Below are 11101 nucleotides of genomic sequence, written 5' to 3'. Positions count from 1 at the left end.
TGAATTTTATATGATTTTATGAGAATTATGCATGAATTGAATGATAAAATGAATGATGCATGATCTCATGGGTTAGAACCTAGCTTTGATGCACTTTATTTGCTTGATTTCAGGACAAAGGAAGCAAGGAAGAGCCACGTTAGTAGTCACGTTAGTCTAACTAACGTGACCACTAAAGTGGAATGGGAGCTAGCTTGCAACGTTAATGAGAAAAGTGATCGCCAATAACGCCTTCGTGAGCCATCATAGCCCATGTTAGTTGCCACGTTAACTACGTTAACGTGGAAGCTAACGTGGAAGAGAAGTAAAGCTCCAACGTTAGTGGTAAAAGTGAATGCCACTAACGTTGGAAAAAGGGGCACACCTAGCCACGTTAAGAGTCAGGTTAAGTACATTAACGTGAGCTCTAATGTGGAAGGAACAGAGAAGTGCCAACATTAGTGACACTCACCTTTGTCACTAACGTTGGACTAAGCCACTATTAGCCACGTTAGTTGCCACGTTAATTGCACTAACGTGAAAGCTAACGTGGAGGAAAGGAATGATGAGCCAACGTTAGTGACACTCACCTTTGTCACTAACATTGGAGATGGCTATCACTACCACGTTAGAAGTCATGTTAACCTAAGTAACGTGAACTCTAACGTGGGAAGAAGGGGTGTTGGGAGCATTAGTGACAAAGGTAAGTGTCACTAACGCTCTCGAGGCTAAGGCATGCCCACGTTAAGAGCCACGTTAGTTATACTAACGTGGACTCTAACGTGAGAAAAGGGGGGCTAAGAGCAACGTTATTGAAAAAGGTAAACCCCAATAACGTTCGCGAAGGATCAAGAGGCAACGTTAGTGGTCACGTTAGTGCCACTAACGTTGAAGTTAAGGTGAACCATCTTGGGCTAGAAACGTTAGTGAAAAAGGTGATTGTCACTAACGTTCTCGAACCAACATTTTCACTTAAAAGTTAACACCACTAACGTCCTAGCTAAAATCCATGCCTACTTCACACTTTCTCTACAAGTAAAGCTGAGCCCACTGAGGACTCCAAACTACTTGAACTCAAGATCCAAAGGCCCATATCCAAGACATGAAGAGCCAACTAGAAGAGTAGAAGAGTAGTATATATAGGAGTAGTTTTGAACTAGAGGAGAGCTTTTGGATTGGGGAGAACCACTCTCTGTATAATTTTACTTTCTCTGCAACTTCTAGTTTTACTTTCAGAATGCGTTCTCCATCTTTATTTTCCATTCCCAGAGCTATAAACAACTAAACCCCTTTCATTGGGTTAGGGAGCTCTGTTGTAATTTTATGGATCAATAATAGTTTTCATTATTCTTTTTCTTTCTTTTCTCTTGATTTTACTAGAAAGCTTTCAATCTTCATCCAATTGGGTAGTTATCTTGGAAAAGAAGCTATTAATACTTGGATCTCTTCGGAACCTTGGAAGAGGAATGAAGAGATCATGCTAGAAATGCTTTCTCATGTTGGACCGAATTGGGGTTTGGACGGATATAGTGACATATAATCCTACCAACACTTTGATTGGGAAATACATGTCGTATAATCAGTGACCATACTTCATCTCTTCTGATGAGCAATTGGACCAAGGAATTGGCTATTGATCAAGATTTGAGAGATTGAATTACCAAGGAATTGGAATTCAATCACTTAAGATTGCCAAGGAGATCAATGAATGCATTAATTGAGGAAGAGATGAAAATGAACTTGATCCGGAGAATGCAACATCTCCTAAACCCAATGACTTCCCCATTTCTGATCTCACACATTCTCTTTAATTTCTGCAATTTACTTTTATGCTCATCTTCCTAAATCCCTATTTAACATTCTGCAATTTACTTTTCGCCATTTACATTCAGCTCTTTATTTCGAGTATTTACATTTTCTGCTATTTACTTTCCCGCCATTTAATTTCCTACAACTCTCACATCAAATTCTGCTTAGCTCAACTAGAACATTCCTCTAATTCAAGTTGATTGACCAATCAATCCCTGTGGGATTCGACCTCACTCTATTGTGAGTTTTTACTTGACAACAATTCGGTATACTTGCCGAGGGAAATTGTTGAGAGACAAGTTTCCGTGCATGAAGTTTATAGCGCCGTTGCCAGCGATTGATTTTGTATCAACAATGATTAAATTGGAGGATAACTAGATTGAGCATTTTTTATTTTATTTGATTTAATTTCATTTGAGTAATTCACTTTCAGTTTAGCTGTTTTCTTCCTTTTCCCCTACCCTTTTCTTAGTTGTTTTCAATTCAGTTCACTAACCCACTAATTGTTTGATATATTGCATCACTCATACTAACAGCATTTCTAACAAGAATACTCTCTGCATCTACCCCCTTCTTGCTTTTGCCTTATTGGTTGTATGACAGGTAGAAGAAGCGGGGCTTCAACTTCCTTTGATTCTGAACCTGAGAGGACCTTCCTTAGATTAAGGAGGGAAGCAAGAGGAAAGAAAGTAGTTGGTACGGAGGAAGAAGAGGAGTATTTTGAACCAGACATGGATGAGAATATGGAGAACCATCATGAAGAAGAAGCTCACAACCATGGCAGAGAACGCCCAGTGCATCATGCTGGGCAAGAGAGAAGAGTTCTGGGATCTTACATCAATCCAAACCCAAGAAACTGTGGAAGTAGCATCCAAAAGCCAACCATACATGCCAATAACTTTGAACTTAAGCCACAGCTCATCACCCTTGTTCGGAACAACTGTTCGTTCGGAGGAGGTGTCCAAGAAGACCCCAATCAACATCTAACCACCTTCCTGAGGATCTGTGATACTGTGAAGTCTAATGGTGTTCATCCTGACACCTATAGACTACTCCTATTCCCCTTCTCACTCAAGGACAAGGCATCTAAATGGCTGGAATCCTTCCCGAAGGAGAGCTTAACAACCTGGGAAGATGTGGTGAACAAATTCTTGGCGAGATTCTATCCTCCTCAAAGAATCAACAGGTTGAGAGCTGAGGTTCAAACTTTCAGGCAACAAGATGGTGAGACTCTCTACGAAGCATGGGAGAGGTTTAAGGATCTGACAAGAAGGTGCCCACCAGATATGTTCAATGAATGGGTACAACTACACATTTTTTATGAAGGCATTTCTTATGAATCAAAGAAGGCAGTAGACCACTCATCCGGGGGATCTCTAAACAAGAAGAAAACCATTGAAGAAGTCATAGATGTCATTGAGACTGTAGCCGAGAATGACTACTTCTATGCCTTTGAAAGAGGCAACACTAGAGGAGTGATGGAGCTAAACAACGTGGATGCACTGCTGGCCCAGAACAAGCTGATTACCAAGAAGTTGGCTGACCTTACCAAGAAGATGGAGAGGAACCAAGTAGCAGCAATCACCACCTCATCAGCAACTCAAGAAGGAGTAAATGTAGAGGCAGAGGGTGATCAGGAACAAGCCAACTACATTGGGATCTCACCCAGACAGGCACATGATCCATACTCCAAGACTTACAATCCTGGTTGGAGGAACCACCCAAACTTTGGGTGGGAAAACCAACAAGATCAAGGCCAAGATCAGAGATGTCACAACCCCAACAACAACGCAGCTCACCAACATTCCACACAGAGATCATATCAGCACCCACCTAACAACACACCTCAACATCCATATCAAAACCAAAATGGTCATTCTTATCCATCCAACCCCAACCCACCATCATCCGAAGACAGACTCTCAAGGATTCAGACTCTACTTGAAGTCATATGTAAGGAAGTCCAGGATAGTAAAGTGTTCCGAGAGGAAGTGCAGTCCAATATGCGGAATCAAGATGCTGCCATCAAGAAACTTGAGACACAAATTGGCTACCTATTCAAGCAAATTCCCAACCATAACCTGTGCAACAACACCGATCCAAACCCAAGAGAGGAATGTCAGGCCATCACCCTCAGAAGTGGGAAGGAATTGAAGGAAATTCCCAAGAATTCACAAGAGAAGAACTCAAATGAAAGGAAAAAGGAGCGAGATGAAGTCCAAATTCCCATTCCCAGTTCACAGCAAAAAGGAGAAATGCTGAAGCCAGATGTCCCAAAGGCTCCAAACCCTCAGTAATTAAAGATGAAGGGGGACAACAACCAGTTCTTAAGATTTTTGGAAATCTTCAAGAAACTACAAATCAACATACATTTTTCTGAAGCAATAGAGCAAATGCCGCTCTATGCCAAGTTGTTAAAGGAATTAATGACTAAGAAGAGAAGCTGAAAGAGCAATGAGACTGTGATACTAACTGAAGAATGTAGTGCCATCATTCAGCACAAACTATCCCAGAAATTAAAGGATCCTGGGAGTTTCCAGATCCCTTGTATTATAGGAGAAATCACAGTGGAGAAGGCTCTGTGTGACTTAGGAGCCAGCATAAATCTGATGTCAGTAGCTATGATGAGAAAAATGAGGATTGAGGAGGCTAAGCCAACAAAAATGGCCCTACAACTGGCAGACCGATCGTTCAAGTTTCCTCATGGCATAGTAGAAGATTTACTGGTAAAGGTAGGAGATTCCATCTTTCCAGTAGACTTTGTAGTGCTGGACATGCAAGAGGAAGCCAAGGCCTCCATCATCCTGGGAAGACCGTTCTTGGCCACTGCTGGAGCTGTCATTAACGTTCAAAAAGGTGAACTCACCCTGAGATTACACAATGAAAAGATGACATTCAATGTGTTCAAGGCCATGAGTTACCCACCAGAATCATTGGGAGAATGTATGAGGTTGGATTCACTGGAAGATTCAGTACAGGAGATTTTTGAAGAAGAAGAACTTGAAGGGTTAATAGAGGAGGAATCAACATCTAGCGAAGAGGCTACAACAGCAGAGATTCATATACAGGGTGCACCAAAGGAAGAGAATCAAAAAATAGAAGCACCCAAACTTGAACTCAAAGCACTGCCACCCACTCTCAAATATGCATACTTAGGAGAAAGTGAAAGTTACCCAGTGATCATAAACTCATCCCTCAGCCGAGATTAAGAGGATGAATTACTCCAAGTATTGCGAAAGCATAAGGACGCCATTGGATGGACCCTCGCTGACCTGAAAGGAATAAGTTCGGCCATATGCATGCATAAGATACTATTGGAAGATGATGCCAAACCATCCATTCAACCCCAAAGGAGGCTGAATCCAGTCATGAAGGAAGTGGTACAGAAAGAAGTTATGAAGTTATGGCAGGGAGGGGTAATCTACCCGATCTCCGACAGCCCATGGGTCACCCCCGTGCAAGTTGTCCCAAAAAAGGGAGGAATCACTGTAGTCCCCAATGAGAAGAACGAACTAATCCCTACAAGGACCGTCACAGCATGGCGGATGTGCATAGACTATAGAAAACTCAACGAAGCTACAAGAAAATATCATTTCCCCCTTCCATTCATGGATCAAATGCTGGAAAGACTTGCAGGACACGCATATTACTGTTTTCTCGATGGTTATTCAGGATATAACCAAATAGTGGTTGATCCGAGAGACCAAGAGAAAACCTCATTCACTTGCCCATATGGAGTGTTTGTCTACAGGCGCATGCCATTTGGGCTATGTAATGCACCTGTAACTTTCCAACGCTGCATGCTCTCCATTTTCTCAGATATGATAGAAAAATTCATTGAAGTCTTTATGGATGACTTTTTGGTATTCGGAGATTCCTTCCCTAATTGCCTAAATCACCTGGCCCTGGTATTAAAAAGATGTCAAGAAACCAACTTGGTCTTGAACTGGGAGAAATGTCACTTTATGGTGACAGGGGGAATAGTTCTTGGCCATAAGGTTTCTAACTGATGACATGCCAACATGTCATGTTTTTCTATGCTTTTTCATTTGTTTTCAATAGATTTTATGCACTTTCTTGAGCCATAAGCAAGCCAATTGGGTAGATTTTCATGTTTCCTTTGATTTAATCAACCATGTATATATTCATGCTATTTCATGAGATTTTATGCTATAATTGTCACATATTATGAAAGAATGAATATCTCATGATTTTGAGCATAGCTTTGATGTGTTTGGTTGATTAATGATAGGTGAAGAAAGCTTGGAGAAAGGTTGAAGCAAGAAGGAATGGCTAGGAGTAAAGAGAGGACAATGGAATAAGTGAAAATGAACCAGGAAGCAAAAAGTTGGACCAAAAGTTAGCCTCAAACTTTTGCACAAACTTTTGGGTGAAAAGTTAGCCCCAACGTTAGCCCCTAACTTTTGGGCTAACGTTGGCACATGAAAGTTACTCCTTGGGCACCAAAAGTTTGCGCCAACGTTAGCCTCTAACTTTTGGGCTAACATTGGCACATGAAAAACACAAAGGGAGAGCAAAAGTTTGCGCCAACGTTAGCCCCTAACTTTTTGGCTAACGTTGGCGCCATGAGTGTGCAAGGGGTATACTTCCAACAAGAATAACTTGAGCTACAGAGCTCCAAATGAGGTGATTCAAAAAGCAATGGAAAGTAGGAATCGAGAGCTTTCCAAGCATATATGGCACTGCATGGTGGACACTAAAATTGAGGGAGAAAACTGCCCCGCAATGAGCATAAACGAACATGGTGGCAACCTGCAGTGAGGCCAGCTGACCTCTGCATCTTCGACAGAGTATAACTCGAGCTGTAGAGCTCCAAATGATGTGCTCCCAACGGCATTGGAAAGTAGACATCCAAGGCTTTCCAAAAATGTATAATAGTATGGGATGGACAATATGTTTGAGCCTCCAGAACTGGCGTTTTCGACCACGTTTGAGGCAAACGTCGCCTCAAACGCTGCACACCAAAGCCAGCAACCTTGTCCTCTTCAAATGAGCATAACTTGAGTTGTAGATGTCCAATCGAGGTGATTCCAATTGGATTAGAAAGCTGACATTCAGAGCTTTCCAACCATATATAATAATCTATAGTTGGCATGAAATTGGCAACGTTGAAAAGAGGATAAAGTAGCACCCCATACATGCACAAAAGGGGGCCAACGTTGGAGCAAAAGTTTGACCCCTAACTTTTGCCCCAACGTTGGTATCAGCAAGGAAGGGTGCTGATGTAAAAAGTTGGAGCAAAAGTTAGACCCTAACTTTTACTCCAACTTTTACTCAAGCTTTCATGATTCCAACCCGGTTCAATTCGGTTCTCTCTCCAACTCCAAGAGCAATCAACCAAGGCCTCTATCAACCCAATTCCATCAAGAGCAAGGGCCCATTATCATCACTCAAAGGCACAAGAGATAGTTAGAATAGAAATTTCATTTTAATTGTAATTTGTTTTGAATTTTATTTTCATTTTGTAAAAATGCCTATATAAGGCATCATTCTCATTTTAGAAAGGAAGCCCGAATAGAGAGAATAGGGGCGAGCTCCACTAGGGAGCATTAGGAATACAGAGCTCTCTCTTTAGTTTTTCTCTTTGTTTTAAATCTTGGGTGGAGAATTGAAGGAATTCTGTTTCATTATCACTTTGAGATTTCTCTTGTTCTTCTTCTGCAAACTTTCAGTGAATTGCAATTTGAATTAAAACTCTCTTTACTGCTTTCATGTCTATTTCTTCTGCAAATTGTTTACTGTTGGATCAAGGAAGGAATTGAGATCTAGACTTGGTCTCTAGTCTCATCCAAACCCTGAGATCTTCAACTTTCCTTTAGTTATTGTAATTGATCTGCATTTCATTTTCTGTTCAGTTCCTCAATTCAATTTACATTAAGCCTGCTGCAAATCTCATTTACTTTCCTGCACATGTGTTCCTCTGCATTTTACATTTGAGCCACTGTGATCTGAATTTACTTTTCATGCAATTTTAATTTCCTTGCAATTGTTCTAAGCTTTGATTTACTGCCTTCATTTAATTTCCCTGCACCTAGTCCTCTTTACTTTCATGCAATTTATATTTCTTGCAATTCAAGTTTCAGCTATTTTACTTTCTTGCTCTTTAAGTTACTTGCAATTTTACTTTCTGCACTTTATAATTCCTGCAAGTTTACATTCTGTTGGCTTCAATTGTCACTCAAATCATTCAATGTTAGCTTGACTAAACTAATCACCCACTAAAGTTGCTTGATCCATCAATCCCTGTGGGATCGACCTCACTCCCGTGAGTTTTATTACTTGATGCGACCCGGTGCACTTGCCGGTTAGTTTTGGGTGTTTTGGAGAAATTCGTTTCTCCGCTAAAATATCCCATCAAGTTTTTGGCGCCGTTGCCGGGGATTGATTTAGATCAACAATGATTAAGTGGGTGAGAAGTCTAGATCAAGCATTTTCTTTATTTTTGTTCTCTGTTCTAAGCTGAAACTAAGGTGTTTGTGTTTTTGCCTCACTAAGAAATTCTCATCTCTGATATGAGTAATTTCAATTTTCATTGATGTTTGCAAAATACAAATGGAGTTCAACTCATCATTTGGTCAAACAAAATTTATGGGATTTCACCCACCATCACCAATCTCTAATGGTGGCAGGGAATATCACCAAGAAAATACCAATTCTGGGCTCTCCAATTCATGGAGCCATGCTTCAGAACCACAAGATGAGAAAGAAAATCATATGGGATATTTCCCTCCACCACAAAATGATGCAAGTCATGACTCTAATGGTGGCTGGGAAGGGAATTCTAGCGCTCCATATGATATTCATCCGAAGATATCATCACTTGACCACGCTTCAACAGAAAGCCTCTGTCAAAACTCACCACCCACACAAACTTCCATGAACCAAAGCCTCTCAAAGATTGAGTCCATGATCAAAAGATTTGCGGAGGAGGAAGAGAAACACCATAAAGAACTAGAAAACTCCCTCAAAAACATGGAAGTGATGGCAGGCCAATTGTTGAATGCAAGGAAGGAGAAAATGGAAAAACAAGAATGCAAGGTCCCTGTGTCAAGTGAAATTGCAAAAAAAGAAGAGGTGGTGAAAGTAGTGGAACCTGAAACTGCTCTTGAGGTGATAAAGGAACATGAACATTCACAACCCTCACAAACTTCTCTTGAATCTGTGATCGAAAAATATGAAGAGGAGATGAAGAAATGTTGGGAAGATCAACAAACCTCCTCCATGATAGAGCTATTAAAACAAATGTTGAGTGTAAAAGAGGAAGTGGAGGAGCAAGAAAGTGAGGAAGTCATTCCAGAAAATTTACACTCAAGTGAGGAAGAGTTCATGGAACCACCGATTCAAAAGGCTCTGGATGAATACAAAACTCCAATAATCACACAGCAACCAAGACATGGATTCAAAGAAGTGAAGGCAACTAACAAGAGCACCAATCCTGTCCCTAATCCAGCAAGCAAGATCAATCAAGCCATTTGCAAAAGGAAGCTTGCTGAGGAAAAGCTAAGGCAAGGGACAGTAGCTGAAACTTCTCCTCCTTTGAAGTCATTTCTCTTAACAAATTGGAAGAAGAGGAAGAAAGTAAAGAACAGGTAGACAGTAGGTACATTTCTTTTCCTTGCTTTGTTTAAATTTCAATAAATTGGCATATGGTTACATTCTAAGTTTGGTGTTGCCCTGCAATAAACTGTTTTCCATCTTCATGGATGATTACATCAATTTTACATGAAAGTGACACACCAAGATTCTAAGTTTGGTGTGCCACCTATTTTTCTATGCAAATCAATCCAGCAACATCACTTGTCTGCATAATCATATTGCCTTTTACAGTGTTATTTTTCTTCTTAGTTGGATAATTTTTGTTTTCTCTTTGTTTCACTTATCTACTTGTTTTTAATGCTTTCCTTCATTAACTGTTTTTGTTAATACATCACAAAGACATCCTTATTCATAACAGACTCTTCATTTAGTGATTGTATTTAACATATAACAGTTTCTTTCGTCTAGTTTTAATTCAAATAAATTGACATATGGTTGCATTCTAAGTTTGGTGTTGCTATGCAACAAAATTTGGTTCCAATTCTTACAAGATACTTGCATTAATTCCAAGTGAAAGTGTCACACTAAGTTTGGTGCGCCACTTATTCTTTATGCAAAGTATTATGCTCACCTTCTTAAGTTTGCAATCACAATGTCTCTGTCTCTTATGCCTTGATTATTATCTTTAATTTTGCTTGCTTAGAACACATGTACTACTAACTTTTCATTGTGTAAGACATTCATGATCCATCTTAGCCCCTAGCCATTGTTCTAATTGTTGCTTGAGGATGAGCAAGCAGTTTGAGTTTGGCAAGGGAAGGAGGAAGAATAGAGGAAAAAGGACAACAATAATGAAGATGAACTACAAGGTTGTAAAGTTCCTTTTCTCCTCATTTGTTTCCAGCGCTTAAAATGCATGATTGTCTTCATCTTTTCTATTTACATGTGTGTATGAATAAAGCATAGCTTGAATATTGATTTATAACATGTTGCCATGCCATTGTGATTCCCAACTTGAGTTTTGTGAATTTAAAAGCAGTAAAGCATCATGATCATAAACAAACAAGGAACTAAAGAAAAGTTTAGCATGTGCATACAAGTATTGGAAAGCTAGTATGATTAATTGTTGCTCAATTGCATTGGATTTTATTTAATTGAAGTTTTCATCTAGAACATTTTGTGAAATCTTTTAAAATCATGAAAACCTTGAAGAAGCAAATGCAAAATAAAGCAAGAAAAGAAAAAGGGAAAGAATGAGAAAGCTGAAGGCTCTGAGTACCAATGGCAATTCATTTGTTAAGTACTTGTGGTGTTTATGTATCAAGCCAAATGCTTGAAAACAAAACACTTAGAAGTCAAGGTTAAGCTCAAAGTGCAAAAGCACTCCCTCAAAGCTCAAGGCTCTGAGCATCAATGATTAGAGAGTCAAGAAAAGAAAAGAAAAATGAGCTTAATGAAGTCCTCTAATCAAATGCTTGTGGTGCTTATGTATCAAGTGGTAATACTTGAAAACAAAGCATTTAGAAGTCGTAGCTTTGTTATCAACTCATGGGGCAAAGCACCCAAAAGGAGAAGCTAATAAGAAAAGTAAAAAGCTTGTTTCAAGGAAGAAATATAAGGAAAAGATTTCATAAATTGAGCTAGATGGAAGCATCAATCATTTACATTTCTTTTGTGATTGTAGCATGCTTAGAAAACTAGCTTACCATAAACATTGAGTTGCTATTCTTCTTGCCTTGGATTGTCAATCTTTATT

General features: G+C 39.7%; 1 non-coding gene across 1 annotated transcript; it reads right to left on the bottom strand.

The window, feature by feature from the left end:
- Positions 1-2972: 2972 nt before the first annotated feature.
- LOC148577694 (small nucleolar RNA R71) lies at positions 2973-3079 on the bottom strand. The gene has a single exon (XR_015904236.1). It is a non-coding gene; the product is annotated as a small nucleolar RNA R71 (small nucleolar RNA).
- Positions 3080-11101: the final 8022 nt, after the last annotated feature.

This window comes from Arachis ipaensis, chromosome B1, assembly GCF_059453495.1.
Source record: "Arachis ipaensis isolate K30076 ecotype BB chromosome B1, ASM5945349v1, whole genome shotgun sequence".
In the NCBI taxonomy this organism is placed as follows: domain Eukaryota; kingdom Viridiplantae; phylum Streptophyta; class Magnoliopsida; order Fabales; family Fabaceae; genus Arachis; species Arachis ipaensis.
The sequence above is the reverse complement of the archived record's forward strand: the minus strand, read 5'-3'. Positions and strand labels throughout refer to the sequence as shown.